Genomic DNA, 12,441 nt, shown 5'->3' with positions numbered 1-12,441 from the left:
GTCGGTTAAGCATCCTAGTCTTGATTTCAGCTCAGGTCATGATCTCACAGTTTGTGCTGTCATCACAGAGCCAGACTGAGATATTCTCCCCTCTCTGCCCCTTCCCCACTCATGGTCGCTTATACTCGCTCTCTCTCTCAAAATAAATAAAAAAACATTTTAAAAATCTTTAAAAAGGGACGCCTGGGTGGCTCAGTCAGTTAAGCATCTATCTTCAGCTCGGGTCACGATCTCATGGTTCATGAGTTTGAGCCCCACATCAGGCTTTCTGCTCTCTGTGCAGTGCCTGCTTCAGATCCTCTGTCCCCCTTTTCTCACCCCTCCCCCACTTGCGCTCTCTCTCTCAATCTCTCTCTCTATCTCTCTCTCTCTCAAATAAATAAATAAAAACTTTTAAAAACCCAGCAGCAAGCGGACGGCTACTGATAAGGATCGAGGGGAAGAGGATGCTGATGGCAGCAAAACCCAGGACCTGTTCCGCAGGGTGCGCTCCATACTGAATAAGCTGACACCCCAGATGTTCCAGGAGCTGATGAAGCAGGTGACACAGCGGGCCATCGACACTGAGGAACGCCTCAAAGGGTTCATTGACCTCATCTTCGACAAGGCCATTTCAGGGCCCACCTTCTCTGTGGCCTTTGCCAACATGTGCTGCTGCCTCACGGTGCTGAAAGTGCCCACTACAGAAAAGCCAACGGTGACTGTGAACTTCCGAAAACTATTGTTGAATCCATGTCAGAAGGAGTTTGAGAAAGACAAAGATGATGATGAGGTTTTTGAGAAGAAGCAAAAAGAAATGGATGAAGCTGCTACGGCAGAAGAACGAGGACGCCTGAAGGAAGAGTTGGAAGAGGCTCGAGACATAGCCTGGCGGCGCTCGTTAGGGAATATCAAGTTTATCGGGGAGTCATTTAAGCTGAAGATGTTAACGGAGGCAATAACGCATGGCTGTGTGGTTAAACTACTTAAGAACCATGATGAAGAGTCTCTTGAATGCCTTTGTCGTCTGCTCACTACCATTGGCAAAGATTTGGACTTTGAAAAAGCCAAGCCCCGAATGGATCAGTATTTCAACCAGACGGAAAAAATCATTAAGGAAAAGAAGACTTCATCCCGAATCCGCTTTATGCTGCAAGACGTGCTGGATCTGCGACGGAGCAATTGGGTGCCACGCCGTGGGGACCAGGGTCCCAAGACCATGCTGCAAGACCAGATCCACAAGGAGGCTGAGATGCAGGAGCACTGGGAGCATGTAAAAGCGCAGCAGCTAATGGTCAAGGGCAGCGACAAGCATGGGGGTGGCCCTCCAGGCCCACCCATTAGCCGAGGCCTCCCACTTGTGGATGATGGTGGCTGGAACACAGTCCCCATCGGCAAGGGCAGCCTTGCTGACACCTACTGACACCTCACGGCTCACCAAGATCACGAAGCCTGGCTCCATTGATTCTCACAACCAGCTCTTTGCACCTGGCGGGCGATCGAGCTGCGGCAAGGGCAGCAGCGGAGGCTCAGGGGCCAAGCCCTCTGACGCAGCACCAGCAGCTGCTCGTCCAGCTACTAGTACCTTGAACGGCTTCTCAGCCCTTCAACAAGCAGCACCTACAGAAAACACAGATAGCAGACGTGTGGTACAGAGGAGTAGCTTGAGCCGGGAAAGAGGTGAGAAAGCTGGGGACCGGGGGGGGGGGGGGGGAACCGCCTAGAGCGGAGTGAACGGGGAAGTGAGCGTGGAGACCGGCTCGATCGCTCTCGGACACCTGCCACCAAGCGGAGCTTCAGCCAGGAAGAGGAAGAGCGGAGTAGAGAGCGGCCCTTCCAGCCTGAGTGACCGCGCAAGGCAGCTAGCCTCACGGAGGATCGGGACCGTGGGCGGGATGCTGTGAAGCGAGAAGCCACCCTGCCCCCCGGCGAGCCCCCCAAAGGCTGCGCTCTCTGAGGAAGAGCTGGAAAAAGAAATCCAAGGCCATTATTGAAGAATATCTCCATCTCAATGGCATGAAGGAGGCAGCGCAGTGCGTACAGGAGCTGGCCTCACCCTCCCTGCTCTTCACCTTTGTGCCGCACGGCATCCAGTCGGCACTGGAGCGCAGCACCATCGCTCGTGGGCATATGGGGCGGCTGCTGCACCAGCTGCTCTTTGCCGGGCACCTCTCCACTGCTCAGTACTACCAAGGTTTGTATGAAATCCTAGAATTGGCTGAAGACATGGAAATTGACACCCCCCCCCCCATGTGTGGCTCTACTGAGCAGAACTCATGACGCCCATTCTGCAGGAAGGTGGAGGACCTATGGGGAAGCTGTTCAGGGAGATTATAAAACCTCTGAGACCCCTGGGCAAAGCTGCTTCTCTGTTGGAGATCCTGGGGCTTCTGTGTAAAAGCATGGGTCCCAAAAAGGTGGGGATGCTGGGGTGAGAAGCTGGACTCAGCTGGAAAGAATTTCTATCTGAAGGCCAGGACGTCAGGGCATTCGTCGCTGAACAGAAGGTGGAGTACACCTTGGGCGAGGAGTCTGAAGCCCCTGGCCAGAGGATGCTCTCCTCTGAGGTGCCGAGCAGACAGCTGGAGAAGCTGCTGAAGGAGGGCAGCAGTAACCAGCGGGTGTTTGACTGGATAGAGGCCAACCTGAGTCAGCAGCAGGTAGCATCCAACACACTGGTTCTTGCCCTCATGACAGCTGTCTGCTATTCTGCAATTCTGAGACGCCCCTCCAAGTGGATGTGGCGGTGCTGAAAGCTTGAGCGAAACTGCTACAGAAATACTTATGTGATGAACAGAAGGAGTTGCAGGCGCTCTACGCCCTCCAGGCCCTTGTAGTGACCTTAGAACAGCCCGCCAGCCTGCTTTGGATGTTCTTTGATGCGCTGTATGACGAGGACATGGTGGAAGAGGAGGCCTTCTATAGCTGGGAGAGTAGCAAGGACCCCGCTGAGCAACAGGGCAAGGGCGTAGCCTTAAATCTGTCACAGCCTTCTTCAAGTGGCTTCATGAAGCGGAGGAGGAGGAGTCTGACCACAACTGAGGGCGGGTGGGGCCGGGGACTTGGAGCCCCATGGACACTCGGATGGCCCGGCCAGCCGCCCGGACTTCCCATAATTTGGCTCTTGTTGATGACATTGCTATAAACATTGGGGTATATGTGCCCCTTCGAATCAGCATTTTTGTATCCTGTGGATAATTACCTAGTAGTGCAATTGCTGGGTCATAGGGTAATTTTTTAAGTTTTTTGAGGAACCTCCATACTGTTTTCCAGAGAGGTTACACCAGTTTGCATTCCCAACAGCAGTTAAAAAGGGTTCCTCTTTCTCTATATCCTCACAAGCATCTGTTGTTTCCTGAGTTGTTAATTTTAGCCATTCTGACAGGTGTGAGGTGATATCTCATTGTGGTTTTGATTTGTATTTCCCTGATGATGAGTGATGTTGAGCATCTTTTCATGGGTCTGTTACCATCTGGATGTCTTTGGAAAAGAGTGTATTCATGTCTTTTGCCCATTTCTTCAGTACATTATTTGTTTTTTGGGTGTTCAGTTTGGTAAGTTCTCTACAGATTTTGGATACCAACCAATATGTCATTTGCAAATATCTTCTCCCATTCCATCAGGTGCCTTTTAGCTTTGTTGAATGTTTCCTTTGCTGTTCAGAAGCTTTTTATCTTTTTTTGTGTGTTTCTTTTTTTTAACCATTTTTTAATTTATTTTTTTAATTTACATCCTAGTTAGTTAGCATATGGTACAACAATGATTTCAGGAGTAGATTCCTTAATGCCCCTTACCCACTTAGCCCATCCCCCCCACAACCTTTCCAGTAACCCTCTTTTTGTTCTCCATATTTAAGAGTCTCTTATGTTTTGTCCCCCTCCCTGTTTTTATATTATTTTTGAGAAGATTTTTATCTTGATGAGGTCCGAATAGTTCATTTTTGCTTTTATTTCCCTTGCCTCCACAGGTATGTCAAGCAAGAAGTTGCTGTGGCCAAGGTCAAAGAGGTTGCTGCCTGTTTTCTCCTGTAGGATTAAGTGTCTGACTCCTGATTTCAGCTCAGCCCATGATCTCACAGTTTGTGAGACTGAGCCCTGTGATGATCAGAAGCCCCCTTGAGATTCCTCTCTCTCTCTCTCTCTCTCTCTCCCTCTCTCTCTGCCTGTCCTCCACTCGTTCTCTCTCTGTGTCAAGATAAATAAATAAGCTTTTTTTTTAAAAAAAAAGATTCTTTTGGTTATAAGTAACAGAAAGATTCATTCAAATGGGCTTGAGCACAAAGTTAATTTTTGGTTCAAGTAATTAGGCGTGGGTTCCTCTTTCTCTTTCAGCTCCGTGTCTTTCAGGCTGGCTCCGTCCTCAGACAGAGAATCCCTTCATGCTTATGAGATGGCTGCAGAAATCCCAGCCTCACAGACCCTTAAGTTCATATTCAAGGGAGAAGAAAAATATATCTGCTGGTAGCATTAACAAATATCCCGAAACGTGCTCGGACTGTACTGGGTTAGGTGAAGTACTTACCTCCGGAACACATGTGCAGATTGTCTTGGGCCTGGGTCATGGCTCAAGGATCTTGATCTTGGGCTCTGATACAGGGATCATAGTGCACTGAGATCTCATAGACTCAAAGTGGGGGAAAGGTCAATCCCCAGAAGAAAACTAGAGGATAATTCTGTAAGGAGGGGCTGGCAAAGAAAAACTATGGAATGCAATGACTAACAATGCATTGAATGCATTGAGTGATTATAAGCACTGAACCCTAACCAGATTCTTTTTAAAGTACAAAGCCATTAGCCAACTTGGATAGCTGTCCTTGAATTCTGCAAATGCCTGGGTAAACATAAGGATTAAGGCTTCTACTTATCCTTACGGACTAGAAAAGCTAAAGAGTAGATAGTAAAACCTGTCAAAATAACTCTTCAGTTATGGAAAGTGTAAGTTTGAGTAAGCACTTGGTAGGTTGTAATTAAGGGGTGAAAGATAAGAAAGTATACATACTTTCTCTTACAAATCATTTATTTCTTGTTGCTTTAGAAATGGGAGATTTAGGGGCACCTGGGTGGCTCAGTCAGTTAAGCTTCCAACTTCGGCTCAGGTCATCATCTCGCAGTTTGTGGGTTCGAGCCCAGCGTCGGGCTCTGTGCTGACAGCTCAGAACCCGGAGCCTGCTTCAGATTCTGTGTCTCTCCATCTCTTGGCCCCTCCCCTGCTCATGCTCTGTGTGTCCCTCTCAATAATAAATGTTAAAAAAAAAAATTTTAAATGGGAGATTTAACAAAGTAACAAGATAATATACAATCAGTACAATAAAGTGCAGAAAGTGAAGAATAGAAAATACAATTTAAATTAAGGTTGTTAATAAGAAAAAGATCCTTGGGAGACCACCTGGGATAGAGGTTCTACTATTAGGCATAAGTAGGAAAAAAAATCATTTTGAACAACTTCTGGGATGTACAAGTACGGGAGGGGCAGAGAGAGACGGAAAGAGAAAGAATCCTAAGCAGGCTCTGCACTCTCAGCAGGGCTCAAACTCCCTATTGTGAGCTCATGACCTGAGCCAAAGTCAAAGTTGGATGCTTATGGACTGAGCCACCCAGATGCCCCCCAACTGCTGCTTTTATTAGGAAAAACGCAATAGCCATTTGTGGTTACTTTACTTCTTACTATTTGAGTGGGTTGTTTGAAATCCTTGTCAGAATGAAGTTAACTTCATTTTAAATGATAAAGGATAAAGGACTAAAGACCTAAATGTGAGACCTGAAATCATAAAAATCCCAGAAGAAAACATAGGCAATAATTTCTTTGATATCAGCCATAGAAACATTTTTCTAGGTAAGTCTCCTCAGGCAAGGGAACAAAAGCAAAACTAAGTTATTTGGACTACACCAAAACAAAAGGCTTTTGCACAGCAAAGGAAACCATCAACAAAACAAAAATAAAACCTACTGAATAAAGAAGGTATTTGCAAATGACATATCCATTAATAGGTTAATATCAAAAATATATAAAGAACTTATACAACTGAACACCAAAAAAAAAAAAAAAAGATACAATTTAAAAATGGGCAGAGGACCTGAACATTTTTCCAAAGAAGACCTACAGATGGCCAACAGATGCTTGAAAAGATGCTCAACATTACTCATCATCAGGAAAATGCAAATCAAAACCACAATGAGATATCACCTCACACATGTCAGAATGGTTAAAATCAAAAATAGAAGAAACAACAAGTGTTGACAAGGATGTAGAGAAAAAGGAACCCTCATGCACTTTGATGGGAATACAAATTGGTGCAGCCACTGTGGGAAACAGTATGGAGTTTCCTCAAAAAGTTAAAAATAGAACTACCCTATGATCCAGTAATTCTACTACTGGGTATTTATTCAAGGAAAACAAAAACACTAATTTGAAAAGATATATGCAACCCTATGTTTACTGTAGCATTACTTACAATAGCCAAGATATGGCAAGATATGGAAGCAACCCAAGCATCCATCGATAGATAAGTGAATAAAGATGTGGAAAAAGATGAATGGATAAAGATAGATATAAGTATAGATATAGATAGATATAGATACAGATATAGATATAGATATAGATATAGATATAGATATAGATACACACACACACACATATATATAATAGTGGAATATTACTCAGCCATAAAAAAGAATGAGCTCTAGGGGCGCCTGGGTGGCGCAGTCGGTTAAGCGTCCGGCTTCAGCCAGGTCACGATCTCGCGGTCCGGGAGTTCGAGCCCCGCGTCGGGCTCTGGGCTGATGGCTCAGAGCCTGGAGCCTGTTTCCGATTCTGTGTCTCCCTCTCTCTCTGCCCCTCCCCCGTTCATGCTCTGTCTCTCTCTGTCCCAAAAATAAATAAACGTTGAAAAAAAAAAAAAAAATTAAAAAAAAAAAAAAAAAAAAAAAGAATGAGCTCTTGCCATTTATAACAACAAAGATGGACCTAGAGGGTATACTGCTAAGTGAAATAAGTCATACAGAAAAAGAAACATACCATATGATTTCACTCATATGTGGAATGTAAGAGACAAAACAAATTTAAAGAAGACAAACTAAAAACATACTCTTAAATACAGAGAACAAACTGGTGGTTGCCGGAGGGGAGGTGGGTGGGGGGAGGAGTAAAATAGATAAAGGAGATCAAGAGTACACTTACTTTTGATGAGTACTAAGAAATGCACAGAATTGTTGAATCATTATATTGTACACCTGACACTAATATAACATGGTATGTTAATATACTTCAGTTTAAAAAAGGGGGGGGGAATGAAGTTAACTCTTGACAGTACCAATGAAGTCATAAGCTTCTGACAATACAAATTCAAATGAGACTTATTTGAAGTCATTGTATGAGTGAGGTCTCTCTCTTTTGGTGAAAAGTGACTGAAACTCGAGTCAAAACTAGCTTAGGCAAAAATGAATCTGTGTTAGCAGGCTCCTCCAGTTCTGAGATGGCAAGAGTGCACCTGGGCCTCACAGACAAGGGATCAGAGAGATTCAAATGCCACTGGGAGTGGCATCTCACATCTCTGTTTCTCTTACACTGGCTTCTTCCTGGGAATTTTACCACAAACAAATTGACGCTCCACCTCTCTGTCTGACAGGGGGAGTAAGCCTCTTTCCCAGCATCAGTTTTTCAACCCCCAAGAAAGGACTCTCATTGACCTGGTTCAGGTCACCTGCTCACTCAGGACCAAAACACAGTATTTTGATCAGCCCTACTTGATGTGGTTACTCATCTTTAGTCCAATAACTTCAGCTAGGAGTTGGGATTCCCTATGTTTGTGGTAAGAAAATGGATATTTTCTGGAAGAAAGAGAAGTGCAATACTTGGTCAACAAAACCAGAGATGTTTATACCAATGTCCAATTCTTTTCTTAATGATAAAGAATATTTAAAGTCAATAAACATAATTATCACCTTAATAATTAGAGAGTTACAATTGCACCACTAAAGCCCACATGCCAGGAAAAATGGTTGGCACAGGAGATAACCCAAATATTTCACAGGTGGCTTCAAGCTTTGTTTTGGTGTGCAACCCTGGCAGATGGCCTCTCTTAATGCATGTTGAAAGGCAGAGCTCCATGCAGATTCCTAAAATGAATCCTAACCTTTGGAGTTCTATATGCCACTCCGGGACTCAAGGTCAAATCATCCTTATCTTGCTTCTGACCTTAAGCTTCAGGTCTGATAATCAGATCTCTGGTTTGCTCATCTTTACCTAAGCCAAGTTTCCCCCTCTCTCCATCCTTCCATTCCCCCATGTGACCACCATATAGCCATTGGCCTTCACAGACAAGCTTCTTAAAAGGAATAATATCCCAGATCATGGTTTCTAAATACCATTTTCCACTCAAAGGCAACAGGAGTTCTTAGACAAATGGCTGATGCTAGGGTTAGGGTAGGGAAGAATAAGAGGAACGTGAGACATCTTATTGTGCCAGAAAGTAAAGAGGTGCTCAAAAAAATAACAGAACATGTCAGATGGCTTGAAGGGCTCCTTATTTCACTTGTCTTCTTAGCGGCATATAGAACTAATCTCATTGTTCTTCTTAAAACTCTCTCCTTCTCTAACTTCTGGTCTTTTTCTACTTCTGATTCTCAATGGCAACTTCCCCCAAGAGTCTTTCTGGGCATCTCATTTTCTGCTCACCTCATAAATATAGGTGTTCCTCAGGGTTCAGTCCTTAGGCTTTTCTCTTTTCATTTTCTCCCTCCCTGCTGACCTTAGCTAACCCCACAGCTTCAATTGTTATATAAACAATGGCTCTCAAATATATATTTCTGAGTATACTTATGTATGGGTAGAGATGAGAAATAGATACATTCAGCACAGACATCTCACTTAGGGGCACCTGGCTGGCTCAGTCAGTAGAGCATGCGACTCTTGATCTCAGTGTTGTAAGTTCAAGCCCCACACTGGGTGTAGAGATTATTTAAAAATAAAATCTTGGGGTGCCTAAGTGGCTTAGTTGGTTAAGCATCTTGACTTCAGCTCAGGTCATGATCTCACAATTTGTGAGTTCAAGTCCCATGTCGGGCTCTGTGCTGACAGGTCAGAGCCTGGAGCCTGCTTCAGATTCTATGTCTCCCTCTCTCTATGCCCCTCCCCCACTTGTGCTCTCTCTCTCTCTCTCTCTCTCAAAAGTGAATAAACATTAAAATAATAATAATAATTAATAAAACCTTTAAGATGAGCCTGGGTGGCTCACTCAGTCAGTTAAGCATCCAATTGTTGATTTCAGCTCAGGTCATGATCTCACAGTTTGTGAGACTGAGCCCTGAGTCGGGGTCTGCGCTGATAGTGTGGAGCCTGCTTGGGATTCTCTCTCTCCAATCTCTCTTCCCCTTCCCCACTCTCACCTACCCCCTCAAAATAAATAGGTAAACTTAAAAAAAAAAAAAAGAAAAATATATATTTTTAAAAGACATCTTTCTTAAGCCCCAGAGCCATATATCCAACCAAAATCCTCCTAGATATCCCCACTGAGATTAAACCACTATTATTTCAAAGATAAGCTGTTAAAAATTGAAGACATTACCTTCCTCTCATCTAGTATTCTTTACTTCTATACTAAATAAAGTATACTTTATTTCTATACCTATTGTCCAAGCAAGAAACTCTGGAATTATTCTTAACGCCCTTCAGCTGGAGACAACCAGGAACCCATCTCTAGTTGAATGAGGTGAGTTTATGGCTCATTTGCAGTAAAGAATGCACAGCATAGGGAACCATAGAACTCAGTATGAGAGCATCAAAAAGAACCCATTATAGGATTTGCTATTTGCTTGAGTAATTTGAGAAAGAGTCTAAGGAAGCAGTGGTCTATTCTAGATTGAATGCTGGCAGAAAGGGGAAATTTTATGATAGTGATCTCAATACATCTTCTGTACAGGAAGGAGAGCCCAGAGCAAGGACAATGCTATAATTGGTAAAAAGTACCATCACTCATTTCAGTCAAAAGAAGCGGGTGTTTGGAATTTTGTAGATGGCACAGTGACTGCTTTTGTCTACACTTAGACAAAAGCATGGAGTGGACCTGTTTTGTCTCATGTTATTGTGGCCTCAGAATAATCTCATCGGATAGTATTCTGTGAAGTTCTTACGCCCGACAGGAAATAACATGGCTTACCTGTAAATGCCAGGTCAGCTTCTAAATGTCAGGAGCTGCCATTTCCCCCTTCCTCACTCATTACTCTCTGTCATTTCCATATAAATTAGTTATCAAGTCCTATTAATTTTTATTACTCACATATCTCTGGGTTCTGTTCCCTTCTCTACATCTTCTTTGTTTCTTCTCTAACTAAGGCCATTGTCATTTGTCATCTGAGTTTCTATATCAGTCACTGAACAGTTCGTCCAACATTTCATCTCCCTCCTGTTCCAGTTCATCTGCTACCCTCCACCCTTTACCCACAATGATGTTTCTAAATATAGCACCCCTGCTTAAAATCTGCTGTTACATTACAAGCCATGTTGCTAATATTTAAATGGAAAAATTAAAAATCAGTGAGGTTAGAAATGAAAATTAACTTTTTTCTTTCCTCCCTAAAAGGAATCAAAAAAGGCAGACAAGTGTATTTACACAAGGAATCAGCTGAATATGGAGACTATTTTGAAGTTCTGATTCCCTCTTAAGAAATTATGACTCATTGTGAATCAACAGAGTGACAGGACTGCTAAAAAAACTTACTGCATTATTGGCACCATTAGCAGAAGTATATTTATTGTCCAGAACAAGAAATTTATGATCCATTTAGTTTTGGGTAATACATTTTAAGAAAGACATTATTAAAAGAGTATGTCCAGAAAAGGGCAATCAGGACAAGGAGGTTCTGGAAACTGTCATATGGATAATCAGAAAAAGTGAGGCTTAAAGAAAACTAAAGAGGGATATGACAAGTGTTTTTGAATATCCAAAGATCTGTCATATATTAAAAGGGAGTAAATTTATGTTGTATAGTTCCAGGGGCAGGATCAAGTCTTAGGATTACAAATCATAGGAAGGTTGATTTCTACTCAGTCTAAGAAAACATTTTCTAATAATCAGAACAGTCCAATAATGAATTAGCTTCCTAGAAAGGTAATGAGCTCCTAGTTACTAGAAGGGTTCAAGCCAAAGCTGAATAATTGTTTGGAAAGTATACTATAAAACAGGAGTTGTCAAATCTTCTGCTGAAGGGACAGTTCCTTCATCTCTTGTGGTCTAATACTTTTATAAATTACAATAAAATGAAATAAGTAGAAATGAAAAAAATTAAAAGTCCAAGCTTTATTTTTTTTATTATCTGATTCAATGAACATTACATTTCAGCAACTAGAATTAGAACAAAGATAAAAGGGAAAAAGAGTGATTAATAAAAACTTGCTCATTGTTCCACTTTACCAGTGTTATTCAACATAGTATTGGAAGTCCTAGCCTCAGCAATCAGACAACAAAAAGAAATAAAAGGCATCCAAACCAGCAAGGAGGAAGTCAAACTTTCACTCTTTACAGATGACATTATACTCTATGTGGAAAACCCAAAAGGCTCCACCAAAAAACTGCTAGAACTGATACATGAATTCAGCAAAGTCTCCGGTTATAAAATCAATGTACAGAAATTGGTTGTATTTCTATACACCAATAATGAAGCAGCAGAAAGAGAAATCAAGGAATCGATCCCATTTACAATTGCACCAAAACCATAAAATACCTAAGAATAAACTTGACCAAAGAGGTGAAAAATCTATATGCTGAAAACTATAGAAAGCTTATGAGAGAAACTGAAGAAGACACACATTAAAAAAGGAAAAATATTCCATGGTCATGGTTTAGAAAAAGAACTATGTTAAAATGTCGATACTACCCAAAGCAATCTACATATTCAATGCAATCTGTATCAAAATAACACCAGCATTCTTCACAGAACTAGAACAAACAATCCTAAAATTTGTATGGAACCAAGAAAGACCCCAAATAGCCAAAGCAATCTTGAAAAAGAAAACCAAAGCTGGAGGCATCACAATGCCGGGCTTCAAGCTGTACTACAAAGCTGTAATCATCAAGACAGTATGGTACTGGCACAAAAACAGACACTCAGATCAATGGAAGAGAATAGAGAACCCGGAAATGGACCCACAAACGCATGGCCAACTAACCTTTGACAAAGTAGGAAAGAATATCCAATGGAATAAAGACCGTCTCTTCAGCAAGTGGTGCTGAGAAAACTGGACAACGACATGCAGAAGAATGAACCTGGACCACTTTCTTACACCATACACAAAACTAAACTCAAAATGGATGAAAGACCTAAACATAAGACAGGAAGCCATCAAAATCCTAGAGGAGAAAACAGGTAACAACCTTTTTGACCTCGGCCACAGCAACTACTTACTTAACATGGCTCCAGAGGCGAGGGAAATAAAAGCATCAAGATAAAAATCTGCACAGCGAAGGAA

The 12,441-nt window shown here is 42.5% G+C and overlaps 1 pseudogene; it reads left to right on the top strand.

Annotated features, from left to right (window-relative positions):
* Positions 1–397: 397 nt before the first annotated feature.
* LOC124501979 (eukaryotic translation initiation factor 4 gamma 1-like) lies at positions 398–3,072 on the top strand (annotated as a pseudogene).
* Positions 3,073–12,441: the final 9,369 nt, after the last annotated feature.

This window comes from Lynx rufus, unplaced genomic scaffold, assembly GCF_022079265.1.
Source record: "Lynx rufus isolate CCGP_SWC_20201006 ecotype Redwood Valley unplaced genomic scaffold, mLynRuf1.p SCAF_7, whole genome shotgun sequence".
Taxonomy (NCBI): Eukaryota; Metazoa; Chordata; class Mammalia; order Carnivora; family Felidae; genus Lynx; species Lynx rufus.
This window is presented reverse-complemented; position numbering and strand designations above follow the sequence as displayed.